Genomic DNA, 13,207 nt, shown 5'->3' on the forward strand with positions numbered 1-13,207 from the left:
AAATATTATGAAGATAATGATCTTATTACAAGTCTCCTTCCAGCTTGAAAGAACTTTGGATCCTCATGATAAAGAATTTCACCCGACATCAAAAAGATTAACGACCTCATGCTTTAGGGGGCAACTGTTATAGACATTTTTGGGCACTGCAACCCCAAGCATAAATGTCCATAAACTAAGGGCTCCTAAGTCCCTAAAGGTGTTGTTCCAACCCCTAAAATAACAAGGTCAACTAATTACAGCTTCTCCCAGAAGTTCTCCATGAAAAACCACTCAGAACTGGTCAAAAATGGACCATTTCACCTACTCCATAGGCAAAGTGCGTTTCATCCCACCTAAATACACACAGTAGGTGCATTGCATTTCAAAAATCCCTTCTATGGGGTGCGATGGGCGAGAAGGGACAAATGGCAAGGTCAATCCGCGAGGTGGAGAAGCATGGAATCTTCCAGAAACTTCTCCTGTGACACTTGCCTCTCTGAATTCGACCAGGGATGAGTAAGAGATCATCAATCTCCAAGTGAAATCAAGAACTATCAGAGGGGAGACACTAATCAAATCTCAAAATTTGACTCACCTCCCTTGCAAACATCTATATATGGATCCCTCATCCTCGAGATCAAGAGGCTGGAATTTTGTATCTTGTAAGGAAGTGCTGTTGGTTTATTGGTGCAATATCATAGTGTTGGGTGATATAATCTTTTCATGAGGTGAAGAAGGGCTTCTTGCTAAGAGGGTGATGTTGGGTTAGATTAATTGGTTGTAATTCTCTTGGCTCTTTCTTGATTATCAATAAAGCTATTCAAGTTTTCCTCCATACTCTTGTATGATTTATGTTTTATGCATTTATATGGTTAATATACATCTGATCCTATATTGCTTATGATAATAGATCTATGTTCTCATATAGTGTTATGCTTCTTTGAATCTACAGGTACTTTGTGAAGCTGGGTATACAAGAAAGCAAGTAGCAAAGGACTATCAGAAGAGAGAGGAATCGAGCAAGGAACCAAGCGCAAGACAGAGGTTGGTCTCCTTTATTCTTCTCTCATCTATCTTTCATAAAGGAAAACGAAAGTAGTTTTACTTTGTTTGTTTCTAAGGTAGCTACCAGCCTTAGTGGGATTAGCAGTTCTGCATAGACACTATTCCCGGTAACAAGTCCAGTTAATAATTTTTCTAGACAGTAAAAGTAGGCAATAGTTGGAGCAACTGGACATTGAGGATAGGATTTCTACTATCCTTGAACTGAAGAAAGTTTTGACAAAAAGAAACTTAATGCAAGGCATGGAGCGAAGATGTCAAAATATGCAGGAAGAGATAGATGAGTTCATGAGAAAGTTTGATATCTTAAGGAGTAAAGGACTCCCAAGCCCTTTAGTCATCAATGATAGGCTACATCAGCAAACTACATAAGCAAGTTGAAAGTCAAGCTAGTTCATCCTCAGCAAAGGCACTACCCATAGGAAAAGTGCTTTACGATGGTTTAGAGAACCTCTTCTTCATTGAACATGAAGTAAAGCACTTATTCACAGTCCAGCCTAATTTTGTGAAATATACTGAGGCTGATGAAATTTACAGGAAGTTGATAAGGACAAAAATACCAAAGGAAGAATGGTGGACTAACATGACAGACATCCTTTAAATTACTATGGTAACAACAAGGTAAATAGAAATATTTACCACAGTAAAGTTTGGTAAAAAGGATGAAAGTTGGTGGACAGGTAAAGTGTATCAGAAACAGGTGAAAGAGTATCAGTAGAGAAAAAGTAAATCAAAGTCTAGCACAGAATTACTGAAGCAACAACAAGAAACAAATCTGTATAAAAGCCTCCAGCTCCTTCAACAAAAAGGGGGACAGCAACAATCAGTTTACTATCTGTTTCTATATTTGAGACCATCTGTCTCTATATTTTTGTAAAAGATATTTTGTACTCCTAGAATAAATCTCATATAGTTATGAGATATTTTTTATGTAAATTTTTGTATAAATACTTCTCCATTCGAAGTATTAGGGGTGGATTCTATAACATTTCTGTAACTCTATACTATCAAGCGGAGAAAGCTTTTGTACTCAAGTCTGGATTTTTGTTGGAAAAGGAATAAAAGTTGAGGACATTACATCAGATTCATGTGCAGTCTAATTGCAAATAAGTATTCTATCCTTGTGATTTATGTGTTTTCTACATGTTTCAATGTTTCATGCATCTTAAAACTAAATGGTAAAATAGTCAAAGTATATCAGAATTAGCTTTATTGCTCTCTGCTATCAACAATCTACCATTTATATGTTTTCTTCTAAGCTATTTCGGTAAAGGAATTCTTAATTGCTCCTCTATCCCTGTAGTTTTCTCTAATAAGTCCCTAGTATAGGATTCTTAATTTCCTTATGCTGGTTGACCTATCTTCCTTTCTTCTTTCTAATCCTAACTTGAGGATTCTTAATTGCCCTCTTGTTTTGAACAGAAATATCATCCATTCAAGCCTTGAATTTGTTTTTACTCTGTTATCCTACCTGTTGGACTCATACCTCAACAATTTGACTTAATCCAGTGAATTATCCCTAATTGACTCCATAGCCCAATGGCCTGAAGCCTAGTTTTCCCATTTGTTTCAGAATTCCACCACTCTCAAACAAAACAACCCTGAACATTTATAACTAGCCTAAAATCTTTTCAAATATAGCTAAATCATAAAGAGAGAGCCCTCTCTGAGTACAGATTGGCTAGATTCTGTACTTAAAAGATTGGTTTGTGGTTACCTCGGACCCCTTTCCTTCTTCCCATAACTTCTAAGGAAAATCTAAGTGATAACATAGTGGCGATCATACTGGGGAATGAACAATTCCTTAGTGAAATAAACCTTTAAGAAAACGAAAAGTTTGATTTAAAGCATCTTAGAGGATTTTAGAAGTTATTTTGAAAAGTTTATATAAGAGAATTCATAAAAATTTGAAATCTGGCTTCCAGAAAAGAATTGGTTACACTAGGGCTAATATTGATCCCAATCCACCACCTGTGTTTGAGAATCCTAACTTGATTCCTAGAATCATCAGAAGACAAGAATGTTATGTTAGCCCTCAGCAATTGTACAGATCCCGTTCATGTCCTGTTCAGTGGATTTTCCTAGAAGGCCTCCCTTTTGACAAACATTTTGAACTCTCTCTGTTTAGAATCACATCTGACAGTGAGCTCTTGGACCTGGTCCAAGATCCAAAATTCCTTAGGGAACTTGAAACACATCGAGCCAATTTTTCAATTGATCAGTATTTGTGGAACTCTTCTTAGTTATCCCTTACCACTGAAAGAATACCTGAACTTTCTGAAACCACCTCACTTTCTGCTAGTTCATCATTATTCCCTCCCTTTTCTGAAATCCATTCCACTCCCCCTTTCACCCCTTCACTTCCTCTCCCACCAATTACCACCCAACATCCCATCACCACCTCTAGTTCCTCCTCCACAACACAAACACCTCCCATCACCCCAACTCCTAGTTCTACTCTCACCCAACCCAGAACAATGGCCAACAGATATGCTCCCCTGGTGCTACCTACTAACCTAGGTGCAATGCCTCAAGACTATCAGAGTAAGATTACCACCTTTGATGGCACTGGAACCTACACTGCTCAGCAACACACTAAGAAGATGACCGATTACTTTGAAATATATGAGATAGACATTGTTGATGTTCAAATGAGAATTTTTGTTCAATGTTTGTCTGGAGAAGTTAGAACCTGACTTAGATCCTTAACACCCAATAGTATAGATAGCCTAAGAACTCTCTACCAACAATTCTTGAACATGTGGGAAAAAAGGAAAGACCCCCTTCAGATTTTATCTGAATACAAGAACCTTAGAAGGGGACCCCATGAAACCATCTAGGACTATTGCACTAGATTTAATAGTGTTTATAGTGCCATTCCACTTGACCTTAGAACCCCTCCTGGTTTAGCCCTGATCAAATTTCCTGATGGATTTGATTCAGACATGACTTTTCAGGTAAGAGAAAGAAATCCCCCCACTCTGGAAGAAATGCAAAGTGTAGTCGTAAGTGTTGAAGCCAACCTGCTCTCCAAAAGAGCTAAAGCTAGAAACGAGAGAAGAATACCTACAAAAGATGAAATTTCACCCTTTTAACAAAAGCTTGATGCTATTGTTAAAGGAATGGACAAATTGTTTGACAGAGTTGATACAATTGAAAGGAAATCTCCTTGGGATGGCCAGCAGGCCAATTCAGGGAGAAATCCTAATTTTAAGAAAAATCAGAATCAAAACACTGGTAAGAATATTCCTGACCAAAATATCAGACCACCTTTCTAGGAAAACTATGCAGAAGCCTCTCAATCAGAAGACCCTAAGCAAGACACTCAGATAAATTTAATGGGTCTAGAGGGGGAGGAAGATGTATTTCTAACTCAGGATGACCAAGAATCCCATGTGCTGCAACAATTTAAAACCCAAATAGGAGAGTCATTTGATTTCAGACAGGGATATGACTCTGCTATTTTTGAAGTACATAAGCAGTATAATTTAAGAAGTAGAAAAAGTACTGATAATCCTGAAACAAACCAAAAAACAACTCCTAATCAACCTAAAAAGGGAAAAATAAGTCCAGTAACAAAAACACTTCAAATCCTTTCAAGAACTAATCAAAACCCTTCCAGCCCCACCATAGAAGATGTGTCTGATAACTAGCCCAGTAATGAACAATCTTCCACTTCACTTCCCTCCAAGGAAACAGTGGAAGAACCTCAAAAGATTACATCAGAGAAATCAACAAAGGAAGTTCCAAATCCTGAAATAGAAGAAAACGTAGAAAACATTTCTGCCAGAAACCCAAAGGTTCAAACTGACAAAACAACCCTGCCCTTTAATCTAGGAGCAGAGGTAGCCAAGCTTAAAATTTCGGTTCCTTTGACAGAACTGGAAAAACATGATGTTTACAGGTCTCAAATAAACAAATCATTAAATATCATTGAAAATGCAGATTTTGTAAATCTCTTTGATGACCAGCTCGAGTTGATTTTTGGCCCTGAAGTAAATGGGAAACCACTGGAAGGAGGGATACCACCTTTCTATGTTAGTCTCAATATCCATGATAAGATTTTTCATAATGCCATGTTTGACTCTGGTGCTTCTCACAACCTCATGCCCAAATCTGTTATGGAGAAACTCAACCTAGACATCACTAGACCCTATAAGGATTTATTTTCCTTTGATTCCAGTCAAGTGAGATGTTTGGGTCTTATAAAGGATTTATGTGTTTCATTGGTTCAATACCCTGCTAAAACTATACTTATGGACATAGTGGTAGCTGACATTCCACCCAAGTATGGCATGTTGTTGTCCAGATCCTGGGGTGCCAAACTTCAGGGGTCTCTGCAATTAGACATGTCCTATGCCACTATATCTATTTTTGGACAACCCAAGAAATTATATAGAGAAACATTAATGAAATATGTAGTGAGTAGTCAGGAGAAGCCTCAAAACTTTCCCATTTACTCAGTACATTCTGATATGGATTCCTTTATTCTCTATAATGCTGAAATAAATCCAGAAATTGATAATCCTAAAGATTTAGCAATAGAACCAAAAGAAATTGAAAAAGAAGAAAGGTCAATTGTTCAAATTCAAGAGATATCAGATGACAAAGAAAAATCAGATGATGAAGAAAATCCAAAAACCTTAGCTAAGAAAGACTACACTACCCCAGATACAAATTATGAACATGAAATTTTATGGCATCTAGAATTTGATGGTTCGATAAATAAACTAGGTGCAGGTGTAGGGGTATGGATCTATAACTTAGAGAATGATCATGCAGAAGGACATGCCTATAGGTTGAATTTTAAATGTACAAACAATATGGCAGAATATGAAGCACTCCTGCTAGGCCTCAAGTTAGTTAAAAGATTAGGAGCCATAAGAGTATCAATCATGGGAGATTCTGAACTGATAGTTAAACAAATAAAAGGCATTTACATAACCAGAGATCCTAGATTGGGATATTACAGAGGGACAGTCATAGAAATCCTTAACACTTTTTTAGAAACCCAGCTTGCAACTATTCCTAGAAAACATAATATGCAAGCTCATAGCCTAGCTATGTTTGCCAGCACCTGCAAATTGCCTTTCCAGCCCAATCACCAGTATACTGCTGAGATTAGGCACAGGCCAGCCATACCAGATAATCTTAAGAACTGGCAAGTCTTTGATAGTGATAAGCAGATTAATAATTTTCTAACTTTAAATGAGGAATTTTCTAACCTTAATATAGATGTTGATACAGTTACTAGTTTTAATCAGACAAATGAGTTAGATATTAACAATCTGGAAGAGAATTCAATAAACATGCTTCACCCTACTAAATTCTCACAAGCAGAAATCAAAGACCTGAAACAAATGGACCTAGATGAGATAATTGAAGAAGAAACAAAGGTTATAAATCTGAAGGATAATCATTTACCCAAAGGATTGACTCCTTTGGAGGATTTGTTTGACTCTAATGACATTCCGAAGAAACCTAAAATGGAGCCTTTAAAAGCAGACATTGAAGAGTATAACATAGGAACACAGGATAATCCCAAATTGATAAAATTGTCAAAATCTTTACCTCCTGATCAGAAGCTAAAGTATGTTGAACTTATGAGGGAATTCCAGGATGTCTTTGCCTGGAGTTACGAAGATTTGAAATCCTATGACACCTCTATCATTCAGCACACTATCCCTTTGAAAGAAAATCAAAAGCCCTTTAAGCAAAAACTCAGAAGAATTAACCCTGTGTTATTACCATCAATTGAGAAAGAAATCAAATGCATGTATGAAGTAGGAATTATTGCCCCTATTAGATTTTCAGAATGGGTATCTAACCTGGTACCTACTAGGAAGAAAATGGGGGAAATAAGATTATGTGTTGACCTAAGAAATGTGAACAAGGTTTCGCTTAAAGATAACTATCCTTTACCCAAAATGGACCATATACTGCAAAGGGTAGTGGGTTCTTCTAGAATTTCACTTTTAGATGGGTTTTCAGGTTATAACCAAATCTTAGTTCATCTTGATGACCAAGAGAAAACTGCATTCACTACACCATGGGGTACCTTCATGTACATTAAAATGCCCTTTGGACTAAAAAATGTAGGAGAAAATTTTCAAAGAGCAATGGACATTGCCTTTGCAAAAGAGATTCATGATTTTCTTGTTATATATCTTGATGATCTCACTGTTTTTTCCAAATCAGATCAACAACACTTGGAGCATCTCAGGCAAGTTTTTCTAAAATGCAAAAAATATGGTATTTCCTTAAATTTAAAGAAATCTTGGTTTAGAAGAAGGAAAGATGTTAGGTCACATCGTTTCTAAAGATGACATCTAAATTGACCCCTCCAGGATTGAAGCTATTTTTCAAATACCTCACCCAAGAAACATTAAAGAACTTCAGGCATTTTTAGGAAAGATAAATTTTTTAAGAAGATTCATCTCTAACTTAGCTGAATTAATTAGATTATTGAATAACATGTTGAAAAAAGATTCAACCATTAAATGGACAGTTGAGGCTAAACAATCATTTGAAGAAATTAAACTAGCCTTAACTCAAACACCAGTCCTCACAAGTCCAAAATTCGACAGAGACTTCATTATCTTTTCCTTTGCATCAAAACACACCATAGTTGCAGTTTTACTACAAAAGGATGATCAAGGATGTGAAAAACCAATAGCCTTTTTCAGTAAGGCTCTTAGAGATGCCTCATTAAAATATAAAATAATGGAGAAACAAGCTTTTGCTTTGGTAAAGGCTATTAAGGATTTCAGGGTCTATATTTTGTATTCTCATGTAATAGCTTATGTTCCTAACGTTGTAGTCAAAGACATCCTGACACAGGATGGAGTTGATGGAAAAAGGGGAAAATGGATAGCTACTATTTTAGAATATGATATAGAGATAAAACCTACTAAGTTAATTAAAGGTCAGGGGTTGGCCAAACTCATGGTAGAAACAAATTTCCAAGCCCTAGACATAAATATGATTGCAGAACTGGATGACGAATAGGAGATGGCAGCTCCAAAGATCAGCCAACCTTTTCTAGATTCCCCCTGGTATGCTGATATTATATATGTTTTACAAAACCTGTAGGCTCCTCCAGGGTTATCCAGAACTAAGAGTAGGTTTTTGAAAATGAAAGCATCAAAATTTTGCATTATGGATAATACTTTATTTTGGAAAAATCATGAAGGAATTTTGTTAAATTGTTTATTAAAAGAAGAATCTAACAAAGTACTCCAAGAATTTCATGCAGGGGATTGTGGTGGACATCTCTATTGGAAGTCAACTGCTGACAAAATTCTAAGAGCTGGATTTTATTGGCCAACCTTGTTTGCAGATGTGAAGAAATTTGTAACTTCCTGCCATAAATGCCAAATCTTTGAAGGCAAAAGAAAATTGTTACCTTTACCATTGAAACCTATTTCCACCGAGAAACCTTTTCAACAATGGGGTCTTGACTTCATTGGGGAAATTCATCCACCCTCTTCTGGTCAACATAAATGGATACTCACTACAACTGATTACTTTACTAAATGGATAGAAGCCATTCCCTCTAGACAGGCCACTGACACTGTGATAATAGGTTTTCTAGAGTCTAATATCCTTTCTAGGTTTGGTTGTCCTGACAAAATTATCACAGATAATGCTGCAGCCTTCAAGTCAAAGAAAATGATTGATTTCTATCACAAGTATCATATAACACTTGGTCATTCCACAACCTACTACCCTCAAGGGAATGGACTTGCAGAATCTTCCAACAAAAGTCTAATTAATATTATCAAAAAACTATTGGAAGAAAATAAGAAAACTTGGAACAAAAAATTGACCAATGCTTTGTGGGCAGATAGGCTTACAACTAAGAAATCCATTGGAACCAGTCCTTATGAACTAGTATATGGCATGGAGGTAGTTTTTCCCTCATCTTTAGGGGTTCCTGTCATGAAACTACTTCAAGAAGCTCAAGTGGAACCAAATGATATACAGAGAAGAATAAACCAGACCATCCATTTACAGCAAACCAGGGAGGAAGTGTACCAAAGATCCCAAGTACTACAAGAAAAACTCAAGAAGATTGTTAAGTTATGGTATGTTCTATGCTTATAACAGTTTACTTCTTTTTCTTATTATATTCCACCGATTAGCAATCACATGTACATAAAGTAAAGTGCAGATAGAACATTAAACGATCGACAGAAAACAAGCCAAGACAAGAGACACAAGATGTGGTGGCTAGCCAGGGACAAACCCCACAATGTGTGGGGAAACCCTTTGATCAAATCTTCTTTTATCTTCAATAATTCAGCAGAGAGAAATAGTACAATAGATCTGATTCATATCAGCAGTAGCAAACCCTAGATCAGCAGCATCAGTATTAGCGGCTTCATTATCAAACTAGGGCAGACGATATCTCACAAACCGACCGTCGGATTGACTTCATTCCACCACCAAAAGTTTCAGCTTCCAGAGGAGGTTCAGATGAACCTACAATGCAGTTTAGATGAGGAGATCTTCTAGGCCACGCAAGTCAATTTTTACTTCTGCAGTTGCAGCTTCAGTTTCAGCAGTTTCCGGCTTCAAACTAGGGCAGTCGATATCTTGCAAACCGTTCGTCGGATTGACTTCATTCCACCACCAAAAGTTGCGGCTTCCAGAGGAGGTTCAGATGAACCTACAGCATAGTTTAGATGAGGAGATCTTCTAGGCCACACAAGTAAATTTTTACTTCTGCAGTTTCAGCAGTTTCCGGCTTCAAACTAGGGCAGTCGATATCTTGCAAACCGTTCGTCGGATTGACTTCATTCCACCACCAAAAGTTGCGGCTTTCAAAGGAGGTTCAGATGAACCTACAGCGTAGTTCCAAAGAGGAGATCTTCTAGGCCACACAAGTCAATCTTTAATTCTGCAGTTGCAGCTTCAAATTCAACAACTTCTGGCTTCACATGTGAGAGAGAGAGAGACCCATTTCAGCGCAGTAGAGAAGAGACTCATATCTGCGCAGTAGAGAGAGAGAGATGTGATGAGATGAGTGAGTCCAAATGAGGAAAAGTCCTCTTATATTTATACACAACGTTGGTGGGTGAATAGATGTGACTGTTGGGCTTCTGAGCCTACATGAGTTGTAGGTCGGCTTGATAATAATTCCATAATCAAAATAAATTCATATCTCCATGAATACTTATCAGAATCGGATGATCTTTATATCAATCTTACACCTCTCGACGAGAGGAATCTAATAAAAATATTATCAGCCATGAATAAGATGACCCACATGAAGTTTTGCCCTGGTTGCCAATTTTAACACTCCCTCTCAACCATGGAGAACTTCATCTGCAATCTGTCTATCGGTCGTTACTATTCATCCATCAAATGCACTGCCCTGTACAGCCTAACCCTTTCCCTGCTCTGCTCTATTCTGCCTGTTCTGCTTTGTCTTGTTCTGCCCTGCACTGATCTGTACTGTTTTGCTCTGTTCTGCTCTGCTCTTGCATTGTTCTGTTCTGCTCTGCTTTTGTCCGAATTATGAAGAAGAAGAAATGATCGAGGATGTATCATACTGACTCAAAGTCAGTCTCAGAGTATGTACCACTGGTCCCAGACCAGTCTCAACCAACCCAAAGTCAGCATCATAGTGAGTACAACTCCAATGGTCCCAGACCAATAGCATCCTCCACTGACTCAAAGTCAGTCTCAGAGTATGTACCACTGATCCCAGACCAGTCTCAACCGACCCGAAGTCAGCGTCATAGTATGGTACAACTCCTACCACTGGTCCCAGACTGGTATCATTGATCCCAGATCAATGGAGGTCATCCTAGCGTAGGGAGTACAGTAGTTACAACGATGCGTCCATCGGTACTACTATGGTCCCTAACTTCATTTCCCTGCTCATTGATCAGATGAGAGGTACTTCCCATGAGTCCCAGACTGCATGGGTAGGATGCCTTGACAGGAGAACTAATCAATCCTGTCCTCACAGGAGAACACATCAATCCTGCTACAATTGCCATGGAGAACACATTAATCCAAGCCTCACAGGAGAACACATCAATCCTGCTACAATTGCCATGGAGAACACATCAATCCAGGCCTCACAGGAGAACACATCAATCCTGCTACAATCGCCGTGGAGAACACATCAATCCAGGCTGCCATGGAGAACACATCAATCCAGGCCTCACAGGAGAACTAATCATCCTGCTACACAAGAGAGCGAATCATCCTGATCCACAAGAGAGCGAATCATCTTATCCCACAAGAGAGCGAATCATCTTGTTCCAGTGTGCACCACCAGGGGAGAGTGATTCACCCTGTGGTCATATGTTGCTCCAATAGGAGCCGCAAGCCCTTAGAGCTCCCAGAGCTCAATGTATGCAACATGCAGGACCCTTGTACAAAGGTTTCTTGCCGACTCCAAGTCGTTTTGGAAAATCACAGATTAGATCTTTCCTCGGGGCTTTGACAAGGTGTATCAACCTGTACATCATCTTAATGTGATGGAGCTTCCTTGCTCATCAACTTACCATATCCTAGATGATGTCTATCTGCTAGAGCAATTGACGAATATGGGATTCCTCAATAATCGAATCCCACCTCTGGTTGTTACAGAGAATCACAGTGGTATCCAATGTAAATCCAAACAGCTCACTGAAGAGCTTTCGCAACCAGACTGCCTCACACGAGGTTATGCTAGCAACAATATATCCTGCTTCGGCGGTGCTCAAATTCATCGACTTCTGCTTCCTGCTCATCCAGGATATCGAAGCAGATCCCAAGGTGAAACAGCACTCGGAAGTGCTCTTATGGTCCACCACACTGCCTGCCCAATTAGCATCAGTATATCCAAGTGGTCTCACATCTCCGACAGTGTATCTTAATCCATGAGAGATTGTGTCCTGAAGACATCTCAGAAGATTCCTGGCATCAATGCAGTGAGGCTCAACCAAATATGAGCTCACAGTGCTAACTGCAAAACATATGTTCGGATGGAGGTTCACCAAGAACATCAATGTGAATGAGTTTATGAAACTCAGAGGCATTTCCCAAATCTGGTCCGACATCACTACCATATAACTTCTAAAAGTTAATATCCTCGAGGTAGTCATAGGCTTGCAGTCCATCATACCGAATCTTTCCAATATCTTTACCACATATTTTCCTTGAGATAGGAAAATTTCCCTTGGCTTATGCCACACTTCAAGTCCTTGGTCCTTCATTTCAAATTCAAAAGCCAGCTCCCTCTTACATTTGTGAATGAGAGGGTCTCCACCTGTTAGAAAGAGGTCATCCACATACAACACCAGTATGAGAGGCTTGTCATCTTCAACCTTAAAGTAAAGGTTAGGATCGGCTTCACTCCTAGTGAATCCCAGCTTCATCAAGTAGCTATTGATCCTCTCATACCATGCTCGGGGTGCTTGCTTCAGCCCATAGAGAGCCTTCTTCAACCTGCATACATGAGATTTTCAATCATAAATCTCAAATCCTTTAGGTTGCTCCACATAGACCTCTTCTTTGATAGAACCATGCAAGAACGCAGTCTTGACATCCATCTGATGTAGGTTCCATTCTTGTGAAGCCACAAGGGCTATGATCGAGCGGATGGTCGTATATCTGGCAACAGGTGCAAATATCTCATCATAGTCTATACCTTCCTTCTGGGAGAAACCATGAGCAACAAAACGAGCCTTATACTTTTCCGTACTTCCATCTGCTGCATGCTTTATCTTGTAAAGCCATTTTGAAGTAACAATTGTCTTGTCCAGGGTCTGGGAACTACTTCCTAGACATCATTCTCCATAATAGACTCATATTCTATGGTCATAACACCCTTCCATAGTTAATTCTTGACGACATCTGAGAATGATGAAGGCTCATTTTGTATGATCGTGCTCATGATGGTCAGGTATCCCTGATACCTGTTAAGTTTCTTACCTTGACGGAAGGTTCCTCAGGGTGCAGCATGTCCTTCAGCATCATCAAGTATCCCCCTAAGCCATGAAGGCCTCTTCTTAGAAGAGGAAGGCTCATGTGGATGAGAATCTATCAGATCCATGGGTTCTTCTACATCAGGCATTGATTCATCATCCTTTTCTTTCGGTTCCCTGGTGTCGGCTTCTTGAGAGCTCCTCAAAGTCGGAAGATTGATCACCTTGCTGAGAGC

The sequence above is a fragment of the Pinus tabuliformis genome, chromosome 9 (genome assembly GCF_031772625.1).
Source record: "Pinus tabuliformis cultivar Carrire ecotype Pingquan chromosome 9, CPIR1, whole genome shotgun sequence".
Lineage (NCBI taxonomy): Eukaryota > Viridiplantae > Streptophyta > Pinopsida > Pinales > Pinaceae > Pinus > Pinus tabuliformis.